A 13,540-nucleotide genomic window follows, 5' to 3' on the forward strand; every position below is an offset into this window, starting at 1 on the left:
AGCAGAAAAGCCCTGAACTGGGACTTGGGTGACTTGGGCTCGAGCCTCTGCCACCAACAGGCCAGGTGGGGTGGCCTCAGGACCATCTCCGCCCCTCGGGGCCTCCCTGCCCCTTCGGTTGGGCAGGTTGGCTCGTTTGGGAGAAGGCAAGTGGACTTCGTCTCCGGATGAATGGATGGACCGTGGCCACACGGAGCCTCTACTTAAGGACCCAAGGTGTGTCATTGACACCAATGTATGCTGTCGCCCAGGCGGGGGGCGTGGGGGTTGGTCCACAAGCGGGGTTGCAGCCCTGGTGGCTGGCGTCTCAAGGCTGTCCTGGCTCCGCCCGGCCCCTCAATCCCTGTAACTCTCGGCAGTCCCTGATCCTGAAACCCCCTCGCTCCTCCATTCTAAAACGGTCCCCGCTGCCACCCATGCTGGGCACCCCTGTCCAGCACCGTCTGTCTCTGGCCCTGACCTTCTGGGGCCGACACCCTCTCTAAGCCCTGCTCTCAGCTCAGAAATCCTGCTCGTCCCCCCAGGGGCCCACTGACCATGTCCAGCCTGCTCCCTGACCCTTACACTGCTGTCCTGTTCAACGACAGCCAGCCTCATTCTGGGACCAAGAGGGGCCCAGGCCATCCTCTCCACCTAGCTCACCTGCCCCTCCCATCCAAGGAGGAGCGGCCTGGTGATGGGGCCTGCCCAACCGAGCAAATCCCCTGCTGTAGATCCAGGTGAGTTAATGTCCCAGCTTGCCTGGCCATGACGGGTTTCCAGGGACTTGGGATGTCAATGCTAAACCCAGGGAGATCCTGGGAAGCCCGGACAGGTTGATCTCCACGTAGACCCCACATGGCCTTCTGCCCCTCGGAACCCTGGCTTCAGACTCACCAACCCCAGGAGCTCCTCAAAGACCTTTAAGAGTCAGGCTAGGCTGTCGCCTGAGTCATCCCAGAGGGTGAGCAGGAGGCCCCAAGGATGGGCCACAGCCTCCTGCTGGGGGTGGGGAGGTGTCCCAGTAGGGCTGGGAGGACCAGGTGTCCTGGGTCGGCCCCTCCCTTGCTCTGGGCTGCAGGGTGTGGACAAGCCAGAGAATAGAATCAACTGGCAGCCTACGGGCTTGCCCAGACCTGCCCTGCCTCATGTGCATTCGTAAAGGACCCAGGGCAGGTGGGCTCCACCTGGGGAGGAAGCCGGCTGGAAATCAGCTGACTCAGAGCTCTCCTTTTGGGTCTGTTTATGGGTGTGCTCCTGTTTGTAAACACCACTTCCGACTATAAAAGTAGCACATACACCAGGTGGAAAATGCCAGGGCGGGAGGCCCCAAGAACCGAGCGGTGATGTGCTGTCCATGGGGGCAAGTGCTAGATGGAGAACTTGGCTGCTGCAGGATCACGTAATGGGGACCCAACACATTGCGGGGTGGTGTCGGGATGGGCCTCCTTTGTGCGAAGCTCTGAGCCAGGAGGGAACTTGGAGCTGGGGGAGCCAGGAGGCCGGAGAGGCCTGAAGGCAGGCAGAGATGGGGCAGCGGGCAGGCCAGGCTGCGACGCGGGCCGGTAAGCTCCCATGCACCAGCTCCCCTCCCTGTACACTGAGGGCCCAAGGGCACCTCCCTGCACTCAGCCCCCTCACGGGTCTGTGTGAGCCCCACCACCTCCAGAGCCTCTGCCTCAGGGTTCCCAGGACTGGCCCCGGGGACACGCCTGCTGCAGGCCACCCTCCGTGCTCAGGGCCCCGCCCGGCCCTGCAGGGTCCTGTGGGCATCCTGCCCAGCTGTGTAGCCACCACTTCCCGGGTAAACAGAGGGTTCCACTGGGCCTTGGGGAAGCTATAGCTGCAGGCAGGCTAGACCCCCAGCAGAGAAAGCATCTTCCTTTTGGTTCAGAGAGGACAGCTGTGAATAATGAGAATGAAAAGGGAGTGGAATTGATTAAAGCTGCCCAGAGTGAGTGGGGCTTGAGCCGTCCAGCTGATTCAAAAACTAATTACTGGGGGCGTCGGCCCTGCTGGGGAGATGCTGCCCGGCGTTGCCCACATCACTGCAGTCTCCTCCTCCCCTCCCCCAATTCCTTCTTTCCCCCCTTCTCCACTCCCCCTCCCGCCCTGGGTACCAGGTGCATCAGCATCAGGCAGTCCCAACGTGGAAATCAGCCATGGCCTCTCCATCTCCCTGATTAGTGACAGCATCAGAGCCCGTTCCATGAAGCAGTATTAAGTCCCCTGAAGGAAACAGCCATGTGGAGTGACCCCGTGGGAGGGAGACTCAGGACACCGCCCAGGTGGAGCTGAGTCTAGGGCCGTGACACTCAGGAAGCAAGCCCCAGGGGCATCTTTGCTGGCTCAGCCAGGGTGGGTACCGCTAGAATCAGGATTCTGCCCAGCTCCCGCATCCCCTCAGGGGCCCCACGGTGAGGGGGTTGGGGATACGTACCACATGGCATCTTTCTCAGCCTGGTGCTGGCCGCCATCTATAGAACTTCTTACCCTTAGCCAAAGAAGTGATGCTTTCACATTGTGATGCTGGAGAAGACTTTTGACAGTGCCTTGGACTGCAAGGATATCCAACCAGTCCATCCTAAAGGAAATCAACCCTGAATATTCGTTGGAGGGACTGATGGTGAAGCTGGAGCTCCAATACTTCCGGCCACTTGATGTGAAGAGCCGATTCGTTGGAAAAGACCCTGATGCTGGGAAAGACTGAGGGGAGGAGAGGGGACGACAGAGGACGAGATGGTTGGATGGATGGCATCACTGACTCAATAGACATGAGTCTGAACAAGCTCCGGGAGATGGTAAAGGACAGGGAAGGCTGGCGTGCTGCCGTCCATGGGTTTGCAAAGAGTCAGATAGGACTGAGCGACTGAAAGACAACAACCCTTAGAACATCCTTGGCTAGAGTGGTGGGTGCCCGGGGCTGGGGGAGCGGGCAAGTGTGCTTCATTCGAACAGAACTTCAGTCTGGGGAGAGAAGTGGTTCGGGAGGAGGATGTGGTAACGGTTGCACAACAGCGCGTATGTACTTAATGCCCTAAGCTGTATCTATATTTTTGGCCATGCCACGTGGCTTGTGGGATCTTATTTCGTTCCCTGACTAGGGATTGAACCCACGCCCCCTACATTGGAAGTGAGGAATTTTAACTACTGGACCACCACGGAAGTCCTGTCCATTTAAAAATAGCTGAAACGGTAAACTTCATTATGTATTTATTGTTATTTAGTTGCTCAGTCACATCTGACTCTTTTGCGACCCCATGTAGCCCACCAGGTTCCTCTGTCCAGGCGTGAATGCTGGAGTGGGTTGCCATTTCCTTCCCCGGGGGATCTTTTGGACCTGGGGATTGGACACGTGTCTCCTGCATGCGTGTCCTGCGTTGCAGGTGGATTCTTTACCCCTGAGCCTCCAGGGAAGCCCATAAAGCAATCTTAAAAGTAAGTGTTAAAGCCGTGTCTGTATCTCAGCCCTTCTGGGCCTGGCCTGTCTCACAGCAGCGGGTGTGGCTCCAGGTGTGTGCCTCGGAGTGATGGGGAGCAGGCCGGGGCCCCTGCACCTCGGCAGGATGTGGTGAGAGCGGAACGAGGCCTATCCCAGAGTAAAAAGAAGCCCAAACCCACGGGGGCTGTGGGAGAGGCTGCTGAGAACAGGGCTGGCAAAGCCACAGGGTCCCTGCAAGGCACAGAGAGATTGAGGGAGCAGAGGGGTGACCAGGGTGGGATGGGGGAATGAGTCCTTCCCAACTGCATTCTTAGGGCTGCCAGTGTCTGAAAACAGAATCACAGCTTGCTCAGTTAAATCTGAATTTCAGATAAGTCACAGATGATTTTTTTTTTTAATGTAAGTATGTCCCAAATAGTGCATGGCGATTTTTTTCACTACAATATTATTCATTATGTATGTGAGAAGTGAAATTCTTAGTCACTTAATCGAGTTCAACTCTTTTCGACCCCATGGATGGTAGCCCACCAGGCTCCTCTGTCCATGGAATTCTCCAGGGAGGAACACTGGAGTGGGTTGCCATTCCCTTCTCCAGGGGATCTTCCAGACCCAGGGATCGAACCCAGTTCTCCTGCATTGCAGGCAGATTCTTTACTGTCTGAACCACCAGGGAAGTCCTTATGTATGTGAAGTTCAACTTTAACTGGGTGGCCTGTGTCTTGTCTGGCAATATAAGTTTTGGGTGTAATTTCTGAGGAAGCTGAGAGCGCTGGTAAGAGAGGTGAGGAGATCTGGGGTCTGCTGGCCCACCCACCCAGAAGCCTCAAGGGGAGGATCCTTCCTCCCTTCTTCCGGCATCCAGTGGCTCCCGGCGTCATGTGGCTTGTGGCTGCTTCAGTCTCTCCTCTTTTCATAAGAACACCTGTCACTAGATTTCAGTTCAGTTCAGTTCAGGCGCTCAGTCGTGTCCAACTCTTTGCGACCCCATGAATCGCAGCATGCCAGGCCTCCCTGTCCATCACCAACTCCCGGAGTTCACTCAGACTCACGTCCATCGAGTCCGTGATGCCATCCAGCCATCTCATCCTCTGTTGTCCCCTTCTCCTCCTGCCCCCAATCCCTCCCAGCATCAGAGTCTTTTCCAATGAGTCAACTCTTCTACGTGAGGTGGCCAAAGTATTGGAGTTTCAGCTTTAGCATCATTCCTTCCAAAGAAATCCCAGGGCTGATCTCCTTCAGAATGGACTGGTTGGATCTCCTTGCAGTCCAAGGGACTCTCAAGAGTCTTCTCCAACACCACAGTTCAAACACGTCAATTCTTCGGCGCTCAGCCTTCTTCACAGTCCAACTCTCACATCCATACATGACCACTGGAAAAACCATAGCCTTGACTAGATGGACCTTAGTCGGCAAAGTAATATCTCTGCTTTTGAATATGCTATCTAGGTTGATCATAGCTTTCCTTCCAAGGAGTAAACGTCTTTTAATTTCATAGCTGCAGTCACCATCTGCAGTGATTTTGGAGCCCCCCAAAATAAAGTCTGACACTGTTTCCACTGTTTCCCCATCTATTTCCCATGAAGTGATGGGACTGGATGCCATGATCTTCGTTTTCTTAATGTTTAGGGCCCCCTAAAAAGCCTCTTGATGAAAGTGAAAGTGGAGAGTGAAAAAGTTGCCTTAAAGCTCAACATTCAGAAACATTCAGAACATTATATTTTGGGGCTCCAAAATTACTGCAGATGGTGACTGCAGCTATGAAATTAAAAGACGCTTACTCCTTGGAAGAAAAGTTATGACCAACCTAGATAGCATATTCAAAAGCAGAGACATTACTTTGCCGACTAAAGTCCGTCTAGTCAAGGCTATGGTTTTTCCTGTGGTCATGTATGGATGTGAGAGTTGGACTGTGAAGAAGGCTGAGCACTGAAGAATTGATGCTTTTGAGCTGTGGTGTTGGAGAAGACTCTTGAGAGTCCCTTGGACTGCAAGGAGATCCAACCAGTCCATTCTGAAGGAGATCAGCCCTGGGATTTCTTTGGAAGGAATGATGCTAAAGCTGAAACTCCACTACTTTGGCCACCTCACGTGAAGAGTTGACTCATTGGAAAAGACTCTGATGCTGGGAGGGATTGGGGACAGGAGAAGAAGGGGACGACAGAGGATGAGATGGCTGGATGGCATCACAGACTCGATGGATGTGAGTCTGAGTGAACTCCGGGAGTTGGTGATGGACAGGGAGGCCTGCAATTCATGGGGTCACAAAGAGTTGGACACGACTGAGTGACTGAACTGAACTGAACTGAACTGAATCCAGTGGGACCTGCTCTTGATTTAACTAAGTACATCTGCAATGACTCTTTCCAAAGGTCACATTCTGAGATTCCAGCAGACGTGACTTTTGGGGACATTGGCTGACCACACTCACCAGAGGCCCCAAGACCCCTGCACTAGAACAGAAGCCTCATGAGGGCAGAAACCTGCTGGACCCATGGAAATGTCATATGAGTTACTTGATTCGTTTTTTAAAATATTTATTTATTTGGCTGCACTGAGTCTTAGTGGCAGCAGGTGGAATCTGGTTCCCTGACCAGGGATCGACCCTGAGCCCCCTGCACTGGAAACATGGAGTCTTAGCTGTTGGACCACAGGGAAGTCCAGAAATTAACTGAACTGGTCAAGAAGGCCACTTCCTCAGGGCCTAGGGTGCTCTGTCCTTTTGACTGCCTTGGGTCTCAGTTGCGGCACACGGGCTTCGTTCCCCACAGCACTTGGGATAGTAGTTCCCCGAACAGGGATCCAACGTGCATCCCCTGCACTGGAAGGTGGATTCTTACCCAGTGGACCACCAGGGGAGTCCCTGCTAGGATGGTTTAGAGGCCGACCTGCTGGCACGGGTCTTGAGAAGCAGGCAGGGACCCAGTGGGTGGGGCCGGGTTCCACAGGGCAACCCCTCAGGGGAAGCTGTGACCTGGACCTCTTCCCCACCTTCCTGCGTGTGACCTGCTTCCTTGCATGCCATTTTTTATTTTCTCCAAATATTGTGTGTAAAAAGAAAAAAAAAAAACAGTCGTATGTAAAATAGATACATTTCCCCTGGAAAAGAACTTGCCCCTTCCTTCCTCGGGGCCTTGACTATGAAGGGCTATCAGTCTAATATGCATCTGAGCTGTCTCTGGACTCTGATGAAGCTGTAGATTCATCTCCTGGCTCACTTCAGAAATTTTGAAGGTGGGACTCAGGTCTTTGCCTTAAGTGCTTGGAGGCAACATGAAAAGCATAAGGTGTGTCTATGTGAAAGAGGTAGGCAGGCTTCCCCGGTGGTTCAGTGGTTAAGAAGTGGTCTGCCAGTGCAGGGGATACAGGTTCAATCCCCGGTTGGGCAAGATCCCATAGGCTATGCTGCAACTCAGCCTGCACACCGCAGCTGCTGAGCCTGGGCTCTGCAAGAGAAGAAGCCCCCACAGTGGGAAGCCGAGCACCACTACCAGAGAAAGCCTGTGCCACCCAGCGAAGCCCCAGCCCAGCCCCAAATTCATTCATTCACTAAAACAGAGAAAGATGTAAGCGGAACACACGTGTATGTAGCTGGTGTGTCTGGGGTGCCAGGGATATGAACATGGAAGAGGGTGCTGTTCAAAGGAGACCACGTTTGTGCAGAGATGGGTGATAATCCTCAGAGGAGGAGAGAATTTATCCTTGAAACTTTAGATGTCACAGCTAGAAATGGTGAAAATGATGCTGGAGACCGGCCTGAATCCAGGGTCTTTGAAGGCAAATTCTCGGGGCCTCCAAATCAATTGGCCACAGATCATTGCTGTTTCCGCAGAATTAAAAAAAAAAAACAAAAACCCTGCTAACCTCCCAGTTCTGCCTGCAGCCCCCTGTGCAGGCTGTATTGTCCCCCCACAGGAATTCAGGATTAGAGAACAGAAACTTACTAGTTCTGGCCCATCTCTGCATTCCAGCCTCGCCCAGGATGGAGCTCCCGTGAGCCCCACTCAACTCCCTGCCAGACTTCCCACTGAGCTTTTTGGCGCTTGTCAGCTCGAGACAGCCCTGGAAAACCGTGCAAGCTGAGGGGGAGTGTGTCTAATGAAGTTGGAGCTCTGCAATTTAGCAATTACTGTAACCCACACTTGTAATTTCGGGGGTTTCTCGTGATTCTTCTTTGTACTCTCTCTTAAAAAAAAAAAAGAAAAAAATGCCGCTTTAATAGTTTTCTCTTTAACGCTCCAAATGGAGGCTGGTATTTTTCCGCCCTCACCCCTCAATCGGCTGCAGAGCACACCAAAGTGTGCGGATGGGGGTCTCTGCTGCTTTTCGGGGATTAAAAAGGTTAATTGAAAGTTCGGCAGCTCCCAAAGGAAACTGAACTTGCTCTTTGTAACCGTGCCTGCCTCTGAAGCTCTGAATTCAGCTAATTTGATCATCCGTGTGGACAGAAGCCTGCTGAAAGGCGTGATCTACCCACCTCCCCAGGCGCTATTGTCCAGTCGGTCTCTTTACTGCTCCCTGATGCACGAATGCCCCACTTTTGCTCTTCTGTCCTCTCTCTCTCTCTTTTTTTGGGGCCACGCTGGTAAGATTTTAGTTCTTAGTTCCCCCCAGTCAGGGATCCAATCTGAGTCCTTGGCAGCGAAAGGGAGGAGTCCTAACCACTGGACCTCCAGGGAAGTCCTGCTCCTCTCTCTTCATTCATGTGATCAGCTGTATATTTAAGAAATATTTTGACATTTGTAGTGATGTGGATAAAACTAGAATCTGTCATACAGACTGAAGTCAGTCAGAAAGGGAAAAATAAATATTGTATATTAATGCACAATATCGAGTCTAGAAAAATGGTACAGATGAACCTACTTGAGGGCCAGGAATAGAGATGCAGACGTGGAGAATGGACTTGTGGGCACAAGGAGGGAAGGAGAGGGTGGGACAGGTTGAGACTGGGATTGATGTATATACTAGTATATGTAAAAGAGTGGGGAGCGACTGTGTAGCTCAGGGAGCTCAGCTCAGTGCTCTGTGATGACCTCGAGGGGCGGGATGGGGGGTGCACGGGAGGGAGGTCCAAGAAGGAGAGAATATATTCACAGTGTTGTACAGCAGAAACTAATACAACATTGTAAAAAATTATACTCTGATAAATTTTTTTAAATAATTATTCAAAAATTTAAAAAATGCAAGTAAAAAAAAAAAGAAATATTTTTTCAGGGGGAAGTGAAACTCCATGTACCAGACACTAGGCTCCCTATGGGGAACCTAAGTCCTAAAAGGTGAGGAAGACAGATGACTGTATCATAACTAAAGTTCTGGATGGAGTTGGCACGCACAGAGGGCTGGGGAGCCGAGGGCATGGCACCCGGATCAGTTGGAGCTGTGCTGTGCCAGGCAGCGATGTGGGATGTGAGGGATGGAAGAGGCGGGTAGAGAGATGAAGCAGAGGAGGGGCAGCGCTTGGCAGAAGGGGATGGGACCCTTCCCCTTAGGACCCGCGGGCGGGAAGCAGCACAAGTTGGTCAGCTGAGGGAGTCCATGGAGCTGGAGGACACAACTGGAAATTGGCAGGTGAGGGGGTAGCTCATGGAGCTTACCAGGGGGCACTAGTGGTAAAGAACCCGCCTGCCAACGCAGGGGACATAAGAGATGCAGGTTCGATGGGTCAGGAAGATCCCCTGGAGGAGGGCATGGCAATCCACTCCAGTATTCTTGCCTGGAAAATCCCATGGACAAAGGAGCCTGGCGGGCTATAGTCCATGGAGTCACAAAGAGTTTGGGCATGACTGAAGTCACTTACCACGCACAGGGGGTAATACACAGGCAGGGATCACATTGTGAAGTGCCTGGAGGGTTTCTAAAAAATGAGAAGGAACCTTTGTTGTGGGCAGTATACTTGTGATTCTACTGTGAACAACTCAGAAAACATTTTTTAAAAGAGTCAATCCAGTCTCAGAGAATAGAGCTGCCCTAACCCTGGAGGCAGGCATAACGAAATGTCAGGGAGCTCACCAGGGGAGATCCAAAGATGGATGAGAGACGAATCGCTCAGAACCTAATTGCATTGTATTGCCACACCCAACGTCACCTGCAAAAGCATGCTTGAACCACATATATTTGCACAGGTGTGTAAATGTTTCAGGAGCATAGGTTCTAGATGGTGGAGTACCTGGGCCAAAAGGCATGCATTTGTATTGCATATTGTATATTGTAATTGTATATTGCCAAGTTCTTCTCCAAAGGCTTGGACCAATTTTTATGCCAAAAATAGATAGGACAGTTCATCTTTCTGTATTCTTATTGCCCTGGATGTTCTCATTTAAAGAATAATTTGCCGAACTGGGCATAAAGTGGTATTTTGATGTTGAGATTTACTCTGTAGCTGAGTGTAAATAGCCTCTAGGTCCTGGATGACTGGGCAGCCTCTGCATAGTGAGAATTCCTGAAGCCCGTCAGAGTGGCCGCCCTGGGACCGTCACGTTGGTTACAGCTGCTATTGAAATTCTCTGTGGAGTTATTTATTCCTGGTTTGTTTGATCTACCAATTCCTGAGATACATGTTGAAGTTTTCCACTGTGATGATGACTTTGTCAATTTTGAGAATGTCTAATTACATTAGCTTTACACAGTCCATGCTGTATCACTGAGACAACAAAACAGCAAATTGCTGGCCGTGAGAGCAAGATATTTGCAAAACACACATCTGACAAAGGGCTTGAATCCACAGAAAAATATTGGTGTTTCGTCGCTTAGTCGTGTCCGACTCTGCAACCCCATGGACTGCAGCCCGCCAGGTTCCTCTGTCCATGGGATTTCCCAGGCAAGAATACTGGAGTGGGTTGCCATTTCCTTCTCCGGGGGGATCTTCTCAACCCAGGGGTCGAGCCTGCATCTCCTGCATTAGCAGGAGGAGTCTTTACCACTGAGCCAGCAGGGAATCCCCATAAAGAATTACTAAAATTCAATTAGAAAGCATTCAAAAGTGGATAAAACAACTGAAACAACTATTACACAAAAAAGATGCTGGAATGGTCAGTTGACTCATCAACACCTGCTCAACCTCATTCATCATCAGGGAAGTTTTGAAAGTGAAAACCACGATGAGATATGGATTCATATTCAATACAATTAAAGTTCTGATAATCACAATTATTGGCAAAGATGAGGAACAAGCAGAGCTCTGCTAAATTTCCTGAAAATTTCTTATGGATTTAAACTTACACCTACTCTGTGAATCAGCAATTCCATTTCTAAGTAGTTATTGGATTCTTCTGTGATGTTAAGTCTGCTGTTGAGCCCATCTTGTGAATTTTTCATTTCAGTTGTTTTACCTTTAATCTCTAGAATGATCATTCCTGTTTCTCTACTGAAACTATCTGTTGAGTGGTCATCGTTTTTTCCTTAATTCTGTGGACATACTTTCCTTTAGTTGTTTGTTCCCCTTCTCGTATTCAGTTTAAAAATAGTGGCAACATGTACGTAACACACAATTTATCATTTTAACAGTGTCTGCCTCCTTCCGTTCTTTGAACAGATTTCTAATAGGGGCCTGGAAACTAACTCCAGCATCAGGGCAGAGTCAGTCTCTCTCAACTGTTGTATTTTCCTGGGTGTGGCTCACGCTCCCCTGTTTATTTGGATGTCTCATAATTTTTGGTCGAAAGTGGACATTTAAAATAACATATTACAGCATCTCCATATTCTCTTTTTTTCTTTTCTTTCTCTCTTTTAAAAAAGGTTTATTTATTTATTCTGTGTTTTGGCTGTGGTGGGTCTGTGTGGCTGCACGCGGGCTTTGCCAAGTTGCAGCAAGCAGGGGTCTCTCTTTGCAGCAGTGTGCAGGCCTCTCATTGCAGTGGGTTCCCTTGTTGAGGAGCACAGGCTCTAGGCACTGGAGCTTCCAGTTGCAGTGCGTGGACTCAGTAGTTGCAACCCTGAGCTCTAGAGTGCTGTCTCAGTAGCTGTAGCACACAGGCTTATTTGCTCCGAAGCATGTGGGATCTTCCAGGACCAGGGATCGAACTGGCATCTCTTGCATTGCAGAGTGGATTCTTAACCACTGGACCACTAGGGAAGCACCTCCTTTTTCTTTTTTTCCCCCCATACTTCTTGGCTTGTGGGATCTTAGTTCCCTGACCAGGAACTGAACCCTGGCCACAGCAAGGCAAGTGTGGACCCCTAACCACAGGTCCACCAATGAATTCCAAGAAATATTCATTTGTGTATTACTTTTTTGTTGTTGTTGTTTGCCACACTGCAGGGCTTGCAGTATCTTAGTTCTATAACCAGAGATTGAACATGGGTCCATGGCAGTGAAGCTGCAGCATCCTAAACATTGGATGTCTTGAGTTTTGTTTTTTGTTGGAGGATCTATCCCCACTGTGGTGTGTGGCTGCTCATATCTGGGCTCGAATATTTTGAGTCTTCAGCCTGCCTTCCTCAGGGTCACCCCCGAGTCTGCATGGCTCAGTGGATGCCAATAATGTTGACAGTTTGTGCTCAGGCACCTGGAGCCCTAACCTTCCTCCCTGTGGTGCAGACTCAAAGCCCAGCCTCCCTTGGCTTGTCCTTTATGCCGGCCTCCTTCCAGCTTCCCTCGGGTGTCCCGCGTGCACGTAGCTCCCCAGGCAGCCTTGAAAACAACTGATTTCAAGGCTTCTACACACTCTTTCCTTTCCAGGCTCTCCCTGGTAAATTTCTGACTGGTTTGCTGCTTGTCTCAGCAAACAGCCTTGAGCTTACAAAACTCTGGGTTTTTCCCCCTTGTCCGTAATCAGTCCCCACCCCTGATCAACCTGTACTGCTGACCTCATATGGGGAGGCTGGGGGCAGCCCCAGGTAAGAAGAAGACCATGGCCCTTGATATTCTTACCTGAAGCTCTGGCAGTTTTCTAAGAGCAAGAACTTCTCAGCTTATTGTCTGCCTTTGGTTGATTCCCAGACCCTCTCAAAATGTTGATTATTTATTTATTTATATTTAAAAATACTTGTGTGTTTATTTATTTGGCTGTGCCGAGTCATAGTTGCAGTATGTGAAATCTAGATCCCTGACCAGGGATTGAACACGGGCCCCCAGAATTAGGAATGAGGACTCTCAGCCACTGGACCAGTAGGGAAGTCCCTATTGATTTTTTGCCAGTTTTGTTCAGTTTAATGTTTAAAGCCCTGAACCCCACACTAGCCCAGAAGTAACTCCGCCAGATTAAGGGTTAACCACCATAGGGCTGGACAATCTCAACAGATATGAAAAAGATACCTGATACAATTCAATGACCACTCTTGGAAAACAATTTTTAAAGCCTTAATCTAAGAGTAATGGGTGTCTACCAAGGGCTGACAGCAAGTGTTGTACTTACTGATGAAACGTTGGAGGTTGTGTCTTTAAAGTCGGAAACCACTCTGGGTGTTTTAAGCCAAAAGAGATTGAAGATGGGAAAGCAGGCGCGCTCATAGGGTCAATGGAAGGCTAACACAATGGAAAATGAGGGGGCCATCGCTAATGACAAGGTCGTGCACTGCAGCTGTGATCCAGAGGTCCAGGCATTACCACTGCTTTATGCGCGTGGAGCTGGAGACAAGGCAGTGAAAGGCAGGGTCAGGAGCCTGGAAACTCACGCGTGAATCTCCACCACTGCAGAGAAGAGTCAGGACATCCGGTCCAGATATTACACAGGTGCGTCTGTTGGCAGACCCTAAATCACGTCTGACGTCTTGTAAAAGGCAGGCCTCTGGGAGATGTGGCTTGTAGCGTTCTAGCTCCCCTGATGCAAAGTGATGGGAGCGGATGCTGAATGAGAATACCCTGCACAAACGCACAAAAAAACTCTCCTCTGCTCTGTGGAGAGAATAATAGGATCTGCTTTAGCTCCAAATCTGTCTTGAATTTCCCCAGGCCCCCAGCCCAGGTGGATAAGGGAAATGGCTTATAACATCCACTCCGTGTCTGACATTTTACGGATGCTGCTTCAGAATGTTTAAGCCTGGTTCAATCTGGCAGAAAGCATCTCTCTTAGTCTGTTTGGGCTGGTTTAATAAAAATAGCATAGACTAGGCGGCTTATAGACAGCAGACACTTACTTCTCACAGTTCTGGGCGTCCAAGGTCAAGATGCCGACCGATTTGGTG

Source organism: Oryx dammah, unplaced genomic scaffold (genome assembly GCF_014754425.2).
Source record: "Oryx dammah isolate SB20612 unplaced genomic scaffold, SCBI_Odam_1.1 HiC_scaffold_8, whole genome shotgun sequence".
In the NCBI taxonomy this organism is placed as follows: Eukaryota; Metazoa; Chordata; class Mammalia; order Artiodactyla; family Bovidae; genus Oryx; species Oryx dammah.